Genomic DNA, 13,608 nt, shown 5'->3' with positions numbered 1-13,608 from the left:
TTAAACACCGTTTAAAATTTTCTAAAACACCCATGATGGGTTATAAAACAATTTCTGTTTCAGAGCCAAAGGATTTCTAAGAGTGGTTTCCCAGTACCGGATTTTTGCTGAAATCACGGGTTTTCCAGCGCAGCTCACAGTGCTTGCTTTGGTTCCGTTGAAAGTGCAGGCACACGGAATAAGCAACAGGGAGAAGAGAAAAGTCATGGGGCAGAAACTTAATTTTTAAGCTGCTGAAATACACAGCCTTGCTTTTGCTGTTTGTTGCCTAACCCGCGAGGGGAGCCTAGAGAGCAAGGGGCTTAGAAACGCTTATAGCCCAGAGCTGTCTCGTTAGATGATGTCCCTAAAAACGGACGTCAGAAAGAGAAAATGACGCTACCAATGAGTGACCCGCATACTGGTTTAAATCCAGTTTTAATCATTCGGAGCTGAGCTGTACTGTAAGGATGCCACAATTTACACTGTTTTATAGACGCTGGACATGAGGGAAAAACCCAACTGTGGAATTTATTTGCTGTAATAATTGAGCGTTGGATGCTCCAATGTTTTGAATGTATTTTCTGCTTCCTACCACTTTTATATTCTTACTTCATTATGTTTTTCTAAAGGTAATGCGATAAACTTTTGGTCTTACAAACTGATTAGCCTTAATGAGATACCTGATGTCAGACAATTTACTTGCTGCTGGATATCAAGCGTTCCTTTCCGAGTGAGACAGAAACTTCAGTCGACTCCTTTGCAACTGCCTTTGGCATGCCTTGGGGACTTGTTAAGCTTGTTGAAGGTTTTTGGCTTCTAGATCACAATGATTACGAAGTAAGTCTGGTAGAGTTGAGTTAGAGATACATGGCAGTACAAAGCTATAATCTAGAAAATGATTTTAAAACCCGATCTCTAACTTGTACAGAATTCACTGGCCCTGCTCTTTCATCCCGCTACAATCAAAACGGCGTCATGGCAGCACAAGAGAATTATTCAGTCCCTCCTGTGCCAAGGGGAGCATGGGCAAGCCCTCAGATACATCCAGCTGATGAGGCCACCCACGGCAAGCAGCGGGGAAGTGCAGCTTCTCCTCACTGTGTTGCTCTCCAATAGGTAAAGAAATACACCCCACCATTTTGTCACGCAAATCTTGTGAAAATGGAGAACAAAGAATAGAAATCATCATCCCCTAAGTTTCCTTTAAACTTTGAGTACAAGACTCTTGGGGCATCTCTTTGGTTATGCTGTTAACATGCCTTTACGTGTGAAACATTAATTACAGGTGCATGGTGGAGGCTTGGGGTCTGTTGCACCAACATGCCGCTCAGGCAAACTTAGAAGACCTCTTAAAACACATGTACGAAATGTGCCGGGAGATGGGCCTGATGGAAGACTTGCTGAAGCTGCCTTTCACAGACACCGAACAAGTAAGTGGGAGCAAGGAAAAATGTTCATCGTCTCTTTGAAAAGAGAAAAGGCAGAGCCATAACAGATTTTTGGAATGATTTTTTTTTTCTCATAGGAGTGTTTGGAGAAGTTTTTAAGGACCAGTGCTGGTGTTCAGAATCAAGAATTCCTTTTAGTCTACCATCTGCAGCGTGCCAACTACATTGCAGCACTAGAGCTGAATCAATCCATGAATGTCAATCTTATGGTAAGCGTGAACTTGTGTTCTGGATTTGTGACGCGTTTGCTGTTTTCTGGAATCATAGTTTTCCAGTGACTCAAACTTCTAAGGTGGTTTGGAAGTCGTAGGTCCCGCATTTGAAAACTGTCATGCGGCCAGGTGGTGTGCGTAGGTCGCTTTTTCTTGCTTGTTTTAATCTTCACATCATGTTGTCCAGGGTAATTTCCAGTTGTCCCGTATATTCAGGGCACTGGCGTTTCAGGAAGAACAAGGGAAAGCCTGCTATGTAGTAAGTCGTTTGCAAATTGCAGGTGATATCAGAAAATTGCAGGTGATAACAGGCGTATCAGAAGAAGGTTCTGCAGAGTGCCAGCATTGTTTTAACTTCAAGTTGTAGGCTCTGTTGCTATTCCAGTCTTCCTTCCACTTTGCTAAAAGTACCAGGTGAAATCGGTGTGTGCGGATGGGTAGAACTTGCCGCTGTTCTGTGCAGTGGAGGTGTTTTCCCACACCCGTAGAGGAAATCTGCTCACTAATGCGAAATAGCACGGAGAGGTCTGTGCAAGGAACTTCTTGTAATTAGTTAAGCTTTTGCTTTCCGCTTTTCCTTCATCAGAACGACGGCGATCATCGCTTGACCGACAGAGCAGTTGCCAGAAATTCTCTATTAGCCCAATATGGCAAGATCCTTCCACGAATTGAAAGGCAGCTGGCCGTAGAGAGAGCCAAGCTTTACCATTTGCCTGCACTGGCCTCAAGAGAAGGTAACTTTTAGCGGGGGGAAATAGAGGGGAGAATTCCCTGTCACTTGGATGACACCAGGCTGAAATTTTCCCCCTCTTGCTTTCCTGTCTCAAGACCAAAGCCATTAACTCCAGTAAGAAAACAAGCTAAAGCAGGAAATGTGCGTCGAAGACCAAATTTTCTGGCGAAAATATTGTCCAGAATTAAAGAATCCTGGGCAGGAATGAAGGAGAAAACCGGTTTCTCACAAGGTGGATTTTAAAGATGCTGTCGTTTTTATAGCTGCTAAACGTGCTGTTTCTTCAGCAGGATGTTTCTAAAATTGAGGATGTTTCTAAAATGGGACCTGTTGAGATCCAAACAGGAGAGCAAGCAGTTGGGTTTCAACAGCACCCGCCAGTCCCTCACTAGAGACAGGAACAAGAAGAGACCTTAGATGCATTCACTTATTCAGCTCGTCTCGGCTTTGGGATTTAGGACAACACTGTAGAGAAGACGGGGCTGGACTTGGGAATACGCAAATCCCTCATGGGAGTCAATGGAAAATTTGGGTTGGGAAGAAGGCAGCAGGTCACAAAGCTTCCGCAGTCATTCCCGTAGCAGTGCAGTGAAGGTGTTTCTGCTTTCGTTATAACTGGTGGGTACTGATGTAGATGTAAGCGCCTGGTTTTGGCTTGTGGGCCCTCACTGAATTTAGGACAAACTGCTTACTGCTTTCTTGTTCGTAGATTTGTAAGCATAAAAGGAAAGTTTACGCAGACTAGTATTTCTTGACTTTAGTTTTGAAGCATGGCGTGTTGCTAATAATATATCGCTTTAGCAAGTTTTGACGAGGCGGGAGGCAAGAAAATAAGCTGATTCTATGGAGACTGCTGTTGAGGGGCTGCTTCCTTCTGCCGTTGTTGGCTAGCACTGCAACTTAGAGGGCTGGGCAAAGGTCTTTACACGTGGATTCAATTATCCCGACCATCCGAGTCCCTGGAAATAAGTAACGGTTACTGCTTTTGTTCTCACCGTAAAACCCCGAGTATCTTCACGTGGATCTAGAAGGAACGAATACTTGCTCAGCACAGGGAACGGGAAAAGACGAGGTGGAGCTATTTAGAATATACTGTGTTGTCTCAGGCAGTCCAAGCGGTTCCTTGAAGTGCAGGGTTGAGCTGTCGGATGTGAGGGCTGGCCAGTTTGACAAAGTGTTGCCGACTGGAACTTTCAGCTTTTCTCTCATCGCTGCCTTTTACCCTGTTAGATGCAGAGTGGGTCGCCGTGTGGGCATTTGTCGTCAGTGCAGGAAGTACTGCAATGGGATGATTTCTGCCAGTTGTGGCTACAGCTCGCATTGTAAAACTGCTCACTTTGTCCAGGAGTGGTGGCAAATCGTAGTCAGGAACAGAAATACCAGAAACGGGGCACGCGATGGCGTACACTGAACACTCTCTTCTCCGTCCCTTAAACACAGAGGCTGTCATCGGTAGCAGAGAGTACACTGTATGTTTCTGACTTTACACCCAGCAGTGATCTGAAAGGAAAAGCGGCATTTCACTGTCCTCAGTTTCATCTGTGTGAGTGTGAAGTCAGTCTGTTTGGTAATGACTATTGCATTAACAGGCTTTTTTTTAACTGTAGGTGGTGGAAGATAGTGCGCTTAAGTCACCAACCTCAGAAGCAGCACCGGCAACGCCAGGATAAAGTGAAGGACATCCGTCGGGCGATCGTCCATACAGCTAGGATTCTCCAGAGTCATAGTCAGCATGTTGTTTGACTGTCAATAAACATTGTTGAATGTGATGCAGCTGAAGGAGACGGAGAGCTTTTTACACCTCAGAGTAATTTTCAGAGACAAGCGTTGTAATAAGGAATGCTCCCCAGCCCTCCTCCTCTCGCTTAGCTTTTGTAGCTGAGCAGACGGCAGAGGGTATGGAACATCCCTTTGGTCAGTTTGGGTCAGCTGTCCTGGCTACGTGCCCTCCCAGGATCTTGTCTTTTTTCCTCCTGAGTCCTTTCTCAGACCCAGCCTTCGCACCGCACCCCTAGCAGCTCCCTCTGCATCTCCGGGATGATCAGTTCGCCCTCCTCTACGAGCAAAGGAACCCAGAATATCTTCCAGGAAGGAGAACTGGAACCCCACGTGGACTGATGGAGTAAGGTGGGCTGTAGTTAGTGATTTTTCCAGTTAAAGGCTTTACAGACCGTGATTACACTTGCAGTTTTATAGAGTTTGCTCAAACTGCTTACGTTGAGAACTGGAACTGCAAATCAGAATGGCAGACTTGCATTTGGTCTTAAACGGCTATGTTAGGCCTTCTGTAACGTCACCTGCCTGCCTGCAGGAACACTCGGAATTAGGAGAATTTGAGATTTGAGGTTTGTGCGGTGACGTCATCCTGGGAGCTTCGTCCAGTTTTGTATGGACTGTATCTATTTCATTCTTTCCCTTTTTATTTTATTATTAGGATTTCATGAAAGCAGTTTAGTTTCTCATAAGCTCGTAAATCTCTCTCTACCTCTCCTCCTCCTCTCCGTGTACGAGAGGTTGGGGGGGAGCATCTGTCGCCGGCCATTGGCCAATTCGGCCAAAACCACGACAGATTTATTGGCGCCCGACGTGGGGCACGAACGCAGCTCTGATAGATTGCCTGAATAGTTTGAATTCCAGCTTGTTCAGGGAGAACAGAGAGTTCACAGCATGTCGGTCTTACGTGAAATCTGGTATCGTGCCTTTAGAGAGCTTTGTATGAAGTTAATGGATGCAGTGGGGTTTAAGCGGTCAAATATATTGCATGGCCTGTTTCTCGTTTGTGTTTGGACGCGGTGGTCTAAGCGTGCCACGTTGGCGTGGGTTTGCCTTCAGAGGTATAAAATAATTGCTTGGATAACGGTTCTGCCTGCCTATCTTGGGCATCTCGTGATGGAGGCTTTTCCTAATTACACTTTCGGGATGGATTCTTTTCCTCATTACGCTCTTGGTCGTACCTGGGGAAAGTTGACTTTGCCCTTCGGTGATGATGCCAAAGCGACAGTAACAGAATCGGGATGAGAAACCTTCGGGCCGTTTCGAGAGTGAAGGTTACTTTCATTCGTACGTGATCCTGTTGTCGGTTTTCCCGAGTGTGTTGCAGGGCTGGTTTATTGTTAAATATCGGTGCAGGAGTGAGTATGATGTGACATGTGATGTTGCTACTCAGACCCCGGGGCCAAAGCCGAAGACAGCAGAAACTCGGGCAGCCCTGCCACCGAAAGCTGCAGTAGGAATTCAGACAACCCCCCCACGGAAAGCTACAGCAGAAACTCAAACAACTCAGGTGACTGCCCAAGCCGCAACACAGGCACAAACAACACCACCGGCCCCGACACCAGCCCGAGCGGCATCGGCTGCCCCCCACCGGCCCCGGCATCGGCCAGGCCCACGGCGGCTGCGCCGCCCAGAGGCCCCGGCGAAAGCCACGCCTCCGCCCATACAGGCCAAAGCCACGGCCCGGCCGTAGGGACACCGCCGCCAGCGGCATGGGCTGCCCCCACACGGGCCCCGGCAAACGCCACGGCTCCGGCCCGGAGGCGGTGGAGAAAATGACTAAGACAATAGCTGAGCAAAATGAGAAAAGTGCGAAACTTCTTCATGAAATGCTTGAAAAAGTGTCTGAGAAGGGGAAAGAATCCCACTCTTCCCCTGAACAGAGCCAGCTTGCAGTCATTAAGAAACAACGGTAGCGATTCAGCTTTTGGCCACCTCACTTGCTCTTCCTCACTTGGCGGTACAGTTCTGCTCTGACTTTGCGAGCCTGTCCAGCTTGCTGGTCTCCTGGGCACCGTTTTCCCCACTTCACGGTTCAGTTTTCTATTGGAACCAGAAGAGGGAGGGGCTAGGAAAGGCCAAGTGGGTGCTACTCTTTGCAATGATGGCGTGCTCTCCTGTCATTCCACCTTACGAAACCACGCTCTTACGGTCTTTAGTTCCCCATAGAAGGCAGGAGTGGGTCAGACGACGAGTAAAGAGAACGTCTTGTTTCTGGCCGTGTTTTCCGGTTCCTTCTGGAAAACCGTCTGGGGAGAGTTGCCTCTTAAAATCAGGGTGTGGGGGCGCTCAAAAAGCTCACGCGAATACTGAGTGAGAATGCTTGGGACAGTCTGTTAAGGAACGAAAGCAAAAGGAAGCTTGTTTCTGTATGTTTTCTGCCTTGACCCTATCTTCAAAGAAGCCCATAAATAATTCTTTGGCATCGATTTTGTAATTCCAACATTGCAAAACGTTTTCCTCTACTGAATACTGTTGGTAATCAAAAAATCAATTTGATACTTCTCTTTCTTTTCAGGACCACAAGAAAAGGAGGCTCTTGGTCACCTCCACCGGTGGAAATAAAATTCGTCTCTCCTTTTGGAAGTGCACTGGATAAAGCCATGCATCGTATTGCAAGAATATGCCCGGTGTGCAAATATGTCTGAGGATAACCGAGCAGTTTAATCCCCCATCAGAACTTCCCCTCGTGGAACGCTACTCTCAGGCTTGTTATTTCAATAAAATTGTTTGCTGCAATTTCATCAGTTCCCATGTAACCACTCGTAAATAGCTTTGTTGTTGATTTCTGGTGGGGAAAACAAGCTACGGGCAGAAACCAATCCATAGGGTCTCACGAGTCGTTTACTTCTTCTCCGTAGTCTTCCTGGTACAGAACAGGTTTCTTTTTGGCGTTGGTGAACTTAATACTGCGAAGCTTAAAGCTTGATGCCGGTGTCTGCCAAGTAGCGAAGGGTTGTTACAAATCTGCTGAGCCGGGGCTTCGTCCTTGCTGGCGGCAGGAGCCCGGCCTGGTGCACCCCAGACCTGGGGGTGTCTCTGTCCCAGACCCTTGGATGCGGCTGCTGCTTTCCCGTTTGCAGGTCAGGCCAGTAGCAAGGCTGAGGGTGCACCACACACATGCACGACAGCAACGCGGCTGGCTACGCAGGCTGCCAGAGACGGGGCCGTGCCTTTACCACCTGCCATCTTGCACTGGGGCAGCTCACAGAAAGCCGCCTCTCTGGCTTGTTGCAGTTGAAGCTCACGAGTGACACCAGAGGCATGCTGTCACTCTGCAGGTTCCCCCACGCAGCCACATTTGCAGAGCCCCAGAGGATCAGCAGAGCCTTGAGCCCAGCTGTCGTCTGTGCCCCAACTCTGGGCTCCGTCTCTGACCTCTGGCTGAGACACCGCATCTTTCCAGAGATGGCTTTTCCTCCTGCTCACTGGCTAGCCCACCCTGAGGTCTGCTAGCGGTTTCCTCGTGCACATTTGGCTAGGGGAAAATACAACAAAAATACAATAAAATGGTGTATTGAAACGTATGTTACGATGGAGTTTAGAAAGTCTTCTCTGATAAGAGAAAACAGTTTTAGTAGGAAATGTTGAAAATATCCCTTAGTTTCTCTCAAAGTTTAAACACCGTTTTAAATTTTTTAAAACCCTCCTATCTGTAGCAAATGGCTTCTTACTAGAATGATGTGGTGAAATATCCTGTTTCAGAGCAAAAGGATTTCTAAGAGTGGTTTACCAGTACCGGATTTTTGCTGAAATCACGGGTTTTCCAGCGCAGCTCACGGTGCTTGCTTTGGTTCTGTGGAAAGTGCAGGCACACGGAATAAGCAACAGGGAGAAGAGAAAAGTCATGGGGCAGAAACTTAATGTTTAAGCTGCTGAAATACAGAGCCTAGCTTTTGCTGTTTGTTGCCTGTCTGTTTTACCTTCTAATTACTTCTTGTCTTTACAGAACACTTTCAACGTGCTGGAAATCTATAATGACCAGGTAATGAGGTCGCTTTGCTTCCGTATTAACAAATCTTAGTTTTCTGTGTACATTGATTTCTTTTTTGCTCATTGTAATTTGAAAATCATCCTTTATGCTCTCTTAACGTGACCCTTCTGGGCATGTTGGCTGAAGTGTGTGGGTGCTGCCTGGACCTAAGAGCATCGTGTTGCTGCTTGAGCCACCCGGCTGCTCTGCCGTAACACTGGCCAAGCTGTTTCATCTCTTGTAGTACATTCCTTCTTTCTCTTTTCTGGGTTGTCCTCCTTTTTTGAAGAAAAAAGGGGGTTAAGAAGGAAGATCCGAGGGCTGGAGCACCTCTCCTATGAAGACAGGCTGAGAGAGTTGGGGTTCTTCAGCCTGCAGAAGAGAAGGCTCTGGGGAGATCTTATAGCAGCCTTCCAGTACCTAAAGGGGGCCTACAGGAAGGATGGGGAGGGACTCTTTATCAGGGAGTGTAGCGATAGGATGAGGGGTAACGGTTTACAGCTGAAGGAGGGTAGATTTAGATTAGATATCAGGCAGAAATTCTTTACTGTCAGGGTGGTGAGGCACTGGAACAGGTTGCCCAGGGAAGCTGTGGATGCCCCTTCCCTGGAAGCGTTCAAGGCCAGGCTGGATGGGGCTTTGAGCAGCCTGGCCTAGTGGGAGGTGTCCCTGCCCAGGGCAGGGGGGTTGGAACTACATGATCTTTAAGGTCCCTTCCAACCCAAACCATTCTATGATTCTAAAAGATTCGTAGCACTATTAATGCATCACTCAAATGGAGACCATTTCTGTTTTCAGAACAGAAACGTGGCTGACACAAAATCGATCTCTCGCTTTCTACGTTAGAGATTGAAACCCCGCTTCTTTTGCAAGAGTTCTCTGCATATTTGGAAAAATTTAACTAAATAGAGATAAATGCAGCTATAAAACTATAAGCACCTGTTTTATATAAACGCCGTGTTCTTTACATAAAGCGAGGCAGTATTATAAAACAAGTAGTTTTGTTTCCTGTAATCCGCGATTACTGTTGGTCCTGTGCACCAGATGTTGCATTCCTAAATAAGATGAAACCCCCACAGGGTCCTCTTTGTCTCGGGTGAATTAACTGTATACTCCAGCACCTTTGAAGAGGTATTTCTTCTTAAAGCAAGTACTATCAAATGAAAGATGGAAGAATACAAATAGAAAACGTGCACATGTGAAAATGTTGACTGTAAATGCTGACAGTCTTCAAACAGCTTACCTGAGTTTCTTCAAATGCTAACTTTCTTACTGTTTTGAACAAATTTAAGGACAGATTCTTCAACTGTTACTTGTACCAATACCATCGACGTGGTTTTGAGGGGTTTTTTTACGTTGGTGCTAGCGTAAGGCAGAGTTACCAGGATTTGAGCACCTTCAGTATTCACTTTGACAAAACCCACCTCTGTCTTCTCATCTGTCTGTCTCTCTTTCTCCTAAATTGCTAACCTGCTAAAAAGAGTTAGTTTATAGCCAGATTGCTAAGACACTAGGATTCTTCTTTTACGTTTAAGGACTTTATGGTCATCTTTTCCATCTTAATCCCTATCTCATTTTTGGTAGGGTTTAAAACTAATTTTATAAACCTCCTTCAAAACCCAATGGCAGGTAATACGTTTGATACGCTCACAGACTGCAGCCGAGACTCCAGCAGACCTCTGTTACGAAGGAACTCTGTCAACCTGACGATACGCTGAAAGGCACACTTTCATAGTTTTTCCCGCTCTGGTCTCGGTGCCAATTGCGGTCAGGTGCTGGGCAAAATGAGAAGAGATACCAGCTCAAAGTGACTGACAGCTGAGGAGGAAGGAAAGGGTGAATGTGCCAATAAGGGAGGGCAGCATATTAAGAGCTTATTCTGTATTCTTATTAACGCACGGCGTATATTTTGACAGCTAAGTTATGTGACGGAGGTAGCTCTTTTTCCTGAGAATTCTGGGTCTCTCTCGTGTGCGTGACTTAATTCAGCTTCTTTCCTTCCCTTTCTCTCCCGGCAATGCAGCACAGAGTTGAAACGTAGAGCGTACAGATGACCCCTGCTGCCAGGCGTTGGTTGTCTCTGCTTCCCGATGCCGGATCCCAGCGACAGTGCCACACAGAGCTATTCCTTCCTGCCCAGGAGCAGTTTGCTTCCCGGCCACTTCCCCAGTCCCTCGTCTCCTTCTGCAAGAGGAGGTTCCCTCTCTCCTCCTGGCCTTTCTGGGGCTCAGAACTGAAAACGGCCCTCTTTGCAGTCCTTCCAGACAGGCTTTCGCTGGGACTCCAGCACTAATTATTCCTTCTTATTCCAGCTCCCCTGAAAAGAGCTCAGGCACTTAGATGTCTGCTGTCCCAACGCGGTTCATGGCTCAGTGACCGCGTGGCTGCAGCTGCCTGGCTACGAGGAGATATCAGGAGCAGAAGATTGAACGTTTCCCGCACCAGTTCAGTCCTGCAAAGAGCTGAATTGCTTTCACGTGCCGATGAACGCAGCCCCCTTGTTGTGTCTGAATTAGGACTCCATCTGACCCGGAGATGAGGCCCATGTGAACCAAGACCCCCAGAAGCCCTGTCTGGGGTGGGCGCTCCCTGACAGCGGCTGCTCTCCCCTTACTGCCTGCTGGCCAGCTGGTGCTCTGCTCTATTAAGGCATCTTAGCAGCACCGCTGCATTTCTGCCTGGCGATACAGGAGTAGTACTTAATATCTGTGACTTGGGATTTTTTTTCAAAGGTGTTCTGTTTGGTTTTTTTCTCCACAGACACATTGCTTTTAAAAACTTGAGAAGAAAAGAAGACAGCTCTGCCTTTGAGAAATGGTCCCTGTCCTCATCTGCAGCACTGGCGTGGGCACATCCAGTTGCTCAGAGTCAGTTCCCTTATCAAGTGCTGATCAAGACAAAAGCCCAAACCCAGTGTAAGTAAGGCTATTGCAGGCAGGAGGGAGAAGAGTTTCTGCTGGCTGGGAATGAGTGGCGGATCCGGAGCACACAGGCCACGTGGGAGTCCCGTCCGGAGGAAGCCTGGAAGGAGTGGGAGCACCAGCACATTGCTGTGGCTCAGGCGAGTTTCCCAGTAACGGGCATTGCGGCCAGATCCATGAACCTCTGGTCTTCTGAGTCTGATGTTTTCCCCTTTTTGTCATCTTTAAGATTTGTTACTCACGCCCCTCTCTGCCCTTCCTTAATAAACCGTGACTCCAGGTCTGGAACTTCTGCCAATAGAAAGGAAGCGTGGCGTCAGTCTTTCAGATCTAATAATTGCTTCCTGATCATGTTTGATAAAATGATGGGGGTTTGATAAAAATTAGGGACTTAATTCTGTCGGGAATGCTGAGCCCTGTGTGGGGTGTATGGCTAACCGGGGTCGTTCAGGTGCTCCCTCTGGATGGTTGTATCGGTCTTGGCTGGCAGCTGGCACAGGCGTTTGGGCACACAGTACCGTACCCTGTTCTGCTGAGGACAGCTTCTTGTTCACCTGCTGCATCAACTGGTTTTCCTGCATTGATCTGCCTGGGGTTTGCTTTGTTAAGACAGTGAAACGAACATAATCAGGCTTCTGTTAATTTTGTGCCTTCTACCTAGGAAGCTGTCGGATACAGTTTTAGAGAACTAATGGTGACAAGGCTTTGCTGGTGTGGTATTGCTTGACTTGTGTGGTGGAGAGAAGCCTTAAATTGGCAGGAGAGAGTCACCAACAAGCCGGGCCTGTTGCACGTGTTGCAAATGCATTTGCAGTTGGGCTTGTCAGGTTGCTCTTTGTCAAAGTATGTTTCAGAATGAGATACACAAAAGCCGCCTGGACACGGTCCTGGGCAGCCTGCTGTAGGTGACCCTGCCTGAGCAGGGGGGCTGGACCAGAGGACCTCCAGTGATTCTGGAAGGCCTTTCTCTTCATTGTGATGCTGGGATTCTGGAATTCGTGCTGGGATTCTGGAATTCGTGCTGGGAGAGGCGAGCGGTGTGGTGTGCTGGGAGTGCCTTGCTCACCACTGTCTCCCTGTGCTGGGAAGGCTGCGTGTATGTTCTGTCCTGAGACACTCAGCGCCTACGTCTGTCTGTCCAGGTGCACCGAGCAAGGTAAAAAAGAGCGTAAGGTCAGAAGTGCCTTTGGGAACTGCTGCGAGCTTCGCCACGGTAGACGGGGACTGCAACTCTTGAAGGGAAGTATAGTCGTGTTGGGGAATAACCGCAGGAGGTAGCTGGGTAAAGTGGCTCCAGCGTCAAGTTCTGATCTGTGTTGGTTTTGTTTGTTTTTTCATGGAGAGGGATGTCACATCTGTGGTCTGCATCAGACACAGGGTCTTCGCTGTTGGGGGCTGTTGGGGTAGAGAGCTGAAATTCTTTCCTCGTCTCACCTTCTGCTGTAGCTTTGTGCTTGTGGAGCATCTGCACAAACTCGGCAAGACAATCTGTAGGCTGCACTTGAGTGAAAAAAGGCCGATTGTAGGATTCTGGTACAGACCGTCTCTGTCACGCTGGTGGCTTTTTAGACTACAGCTTAGGGCTTGGATGAAATGTAGGGTTTTTGCCTAAACCGCCGGGAGCGGGGAGGCTTTCTGCCTAAGCGGGAAAGACCTGACCCGGTGGTACTCCCTAAATCACCTGCTCACTCACTCGCTAAATCCTCTTTCTGCAGGAGTAAAATCCGGCAAAGTGCAAATTCACTGAACCTTACGACTACGAGAGTGCAGAAAGTGACTTTTCCATCTGCTGCTCCTCCAGTGCTTGTGAGTTGCTTCCTGTTTCTCTGGGGAAAATGTCATGGAACCAGTCACGAACAACAATTCAAAAATTGGTATAACTTTTATAAACCCTTTTATAACCCTTCCCTGAAATCACTTTAGCTTCCACCTCTGGCGGAATGAAAGAACGACGCCTGTCAGCTGCAGCCTTTCCCAGAGAGCTAGGGAGTCTCTCTGTGCAAGAGGGAGTTAAAAGTTGCCTTAAAAGATGCCTGACTGTGTCCTGGGTGGTGTCCTTTCTAAAAGTGAAGGGGTTTTTAGCCCTCCCTGCAAACTGAGTGTGCCGTTTCACCCGGGTATGAGCTAGCAGCCCGGGCTGACTGCCACAAAAAGGAGATGGACAAATTCCCTCTCCTTCTTCCCGATGCGTGGTCCTGCCTCCTTCCTTGTGCCACCTCTTATGCTTGCTGGTTGTCTCTGCAAGGCAGTTGAGCTCTCGAAGCTGGTGGAACACCACCTGCTTTTCTGGGTGAGTTTCCTGCCTGCTCAGGGAGTGAACTTGGCTCCTAAAGTGCTCTAAGGCACTGTTAAGGCAGTGCGAGGTGAGCCACAGGAGTACGGTAGTAGAACAAAGGAGCAGATGGAGAGATGGGAGGCGGCGGCAAGTCCTCTCTTTTGGTGGCAGGGAAGTCAGCATGTTTTGTGAAACCATCTCTTCAGCTGCGGCTGGCCATATTTTTAGCTTTTTCGTCAGTAAGCCCATTGCATTGTTGGCCCTTGAAACGGATTTTCAGGTACTGCCGTC

This window comes from Chroicocephalus ridibundus, chromosome 3 (genome assembly GCF_963924245.1).
Source record: "Chroicocephalus ridibundus chromosome 3, bChrRid1.1, whole genome shotgun sequence".
Lineage (NCBI taxonomy): Eukaryota > Metazoa > Chordata > Aves > Charadriiformes > Laridae > Chroicocephalus > Chroicocephalus ridibundus.
Note: the sequence above shows the minus strand (reverse complement) of the source record.